Genomic DNA, 2,500 nt, shown 5'->3' with positions numbered 1-2,500 from the left:
AAACTATACCTGTGGACCATATGTACCTACTACAAGACTGTTGGTTCACTGAATCACTGCTTTTGTCTTGTTGTCCTCATGTTTTCACTGCTTTGTTGTGACACGTTTGCTCCCTATTTATGTGCCTCTCTAGACTGTCTATGCATAGAGAAAGTCAGTGAAGCCCCAGTGGCCTAATGGATAAGGCACTGGCCTCCTAAGCCAGGGATTGTGGGTTCGAGTCCCATCTGGGGTGACTGACAGCAGAGTGGCGCAGCGGAAGCGTGCTGGGCCCATAACCCAGAGGTCGATGGATCGAAACCATCCTCTGCTAGCATTGTTTTCCTGGTGGCTAATTGGACTTAAAGGATGTAGGAAGGGAAGTCCCAGTGGCCTAATGGATAAGGCACTGGCCTCCTAAAGCAGGGATATCTTGAGTTTCAGTCCTCCTGGGTCAACCTCCAAAAACACTGGATGAGGCAGTTCCCATGAACTTTTGCTCGTATTTTATGTCCCTCTCTACATTGTCTATTTGTAGGGAAAGTCAGTGAAGCCCCAGTGGCCTAATGGATAAGGCACTGGCCTCCTAAGACAGGGATTGTGGGTTCGAGTCCCATCTGGGGTGACTGACAGCAGAGTGGCGCAGCGGAAGCGTGCTGGGCCCATAACCCAGAGGTCGATGGATCGAAACCATCCTCTGCTAACAAACTTTCAGTGGTAGCTAGTTGGCTTTCAATACATGTTAGTTATATGTCAGAAATACTCCATAGAGTTGGAAGAGTTTCAGTCATCATGGTTCCCCCTTCAGAAACTTTGGATCTTGCAATTCCTATAAATGTTGACTATGTGCTACATGTCAGAATAGCTGAAAGGTCAACATGACTGAATTGGCATAATCTACCTAAGGCAGCAATGGTCCCCACAAACTATACCTGTGGACCATATGTACCTACTACAGGACTGTTGGTTCACTGAATCACTGCTTTTGTCTTGTTGTCCTCATGTTTTCACTGCTTTGTTGTGACACGTTTGCTCCCTATTTATGTGCCTCTCTAGACTGTCTATGCATAGAGAAAGTCAGTGAAGCCCCAGTGGCCTAATGGATAAGGCACTGGCCTCCTAAGTTTCTGAAGGGGGAACCATGATGACCATGAACTTTTGCTCGTATTTTATGTCCCTCTCTACATTGTCTATTTGTAGGGAAAGTCAGTGAAGCCCCAGTGGCCTAATGGATAAGGCACTGGCCTCCTAAGCCAGGGATTGTGGGTTCGAGTCCCATCTGGGGTGACTGACAGCAGAGTGGCGCAGCGGAAGCGTGCTGGGCCCATGACCCAGAGGTCGATGGATCGAAACCATCCTCTGCTAGCATTGTTTTTCTGGTGGCTAATTGGACTTAAAGGATGTAGGAAGGGAAGTCCCAGTGGCCTAATGGATAAGGCACTGGCCTCCTAAAGCAGGGATATCTTGAGTTTCAGTCCTCCTGGGTCAACCTCCAAAAACACTGGATGAGGCAATTCCCATGAACTTTGGCTCGTATTTTATGTCCCTCTCTACATTGTCTATTTGTAGGGAAAGTCAGTGAAGCCCCAGTGGCCTAATGGATAAGGCACTGACCTCCTAAGCCAGGGATTGTGGGTTCGAGTCCCATCTGGGGTGACTGACAGCAGAGTGGCGCAGCGGAAGCGTGCTGGGCCCATAACCCAGAGGTCGATGGATCGAAACCATCCTCTGCTAACAAACTTTCAGTGGTAGCTAGTTGGCTTTCAATACATGTCAGTTATATGTCAGAAGTACTCCATAGAGTTGGAAGAGTTTCAGTCATCATGGTTCCCCCTTCAGAAGCTTTGGATCTTGCAATTCCCATAAATGTTGACTATGTGCTACATGTCAGAATAGCTGAAAGGTCAACATGACTGAATTGGCATAATCTACCTAAGGCAGCAATGGTCCCCACAAACTATACCTGTGGACCATATGTACCTACTACAAGACTGTTGGTTCACTGAATCACTGCTTTTGTCTTGTTGTCCTCATGTTTTCACTGCTTTGTTGTGACACGTTTGCTCCCTATTTATGTGCCTCTCTAGACTGTCTATGCATAGAGAAAGTCAGTGAAGCCCCAGTGGCCTAATGGATAAGGCACTGGCCTCCTAAGCCAGGGATTGTGGGTTCGAGTCCCATCTGGGGTGACTGACAGCAGAGTGGCGCAGCGGAAGCGTGCTGGGCCCATAACCCAGAGGTCGATGGATCGAAACCATCCTCTGCTAGCATTGTTTTTCTGGTGGCTAATTGGACTTAAAGGATGTAGGAAGGGAAGTCCCAGTGGCCTAATGGATAAGGCACTGGCCTCCTAAAGCAGGGATATCTTGAGTTTCAGTCCTCCTGGGTCAACCTCCAAAAACACTGGATGAGGCAATTCCCATGAACTTTTGCTCGTATTTTATGTCCCTCTCTACATTGTCTATTTGTAGGGAATGTCAGTGAAGCCCCAGTGGCCTAATGGATAAGGCACTGGCCTCCT

General features: G+C 48.0%; 6 non-coding genes across 6 annotated transcripts in view; all 6 read left to right on the top strand.

Annotated features, from left to right (window-relative positions):
* Positions 1-162: 162 nt before the first annotated feature.
* trnar-ccu lies at positions 163-235 on the top strand. The gene has a single exon. It is a non-coding gene; the product is annotated as a tRNA-Arg (tRNA).
* Positions 236-531: 296 nt separating this feature from the next.
* On the top strand, positions 532-604 carry trnar-ccu. Its single transcript has one exon. It is a non-coding gene; the product is annotated as a tRNA-Arg (tRNA).
* Positions 605-1,193: 589 nt separating this feature from the next.
* On the top strand, positions 1,194-1,266 carry trnar-ccu. The gene has a single exon. It is a non-coding gene; the product is annotated as a tRNA-Arg (tRNA).
* Positions 1,267-1,562: 296 nt separating this feature from the next.
* Positions 1,563-1,635, top strand: trnar-ccu. Its single transcript has one exon. It is a non-coding gene; the product is annotated as a tRNA-Arg (tRNA).
* A 460-nt stretch (positions 1,636-2,095) lies between these two features.
* trnar-ccu lies at positions 2,096-2,168 on the top strand. Its single transcript has one exon. It is a non-coding gene; the product is annotated as a tRNA-Arg (tRNA).
* A 296-nt stretch (positions 2,169-2,464) lies between these two features.
* Positions 2,465-2,500, top strand: part of trnar-ccu — a 73-nt gene continuing 37 nt past the window's right edge. Inside the window, exon 1 of the tRNA in view lies at positions 2,465-2,500. This exon is cut by the window's right edge and continues 37 nt beyond it. This is a non-coding gene — a tRNA (tRNA-Arg).

This window comes from Thunnus albacares, chromosome 5 (genome assembly GCF_914725855.1).
Source record: "Thunnus albacares chromosome 5, fThuAlb1.1, whole genome shotgun sequence".
NCBI lineage: Eukaryota > Metazoa > Chordata > Actinopteri > Scombriformes > Scombridae > Thunnus > Thunnus albacares.
This window is presented reverse-complemented; position numbering and strand designations above follow the sequence as displayed.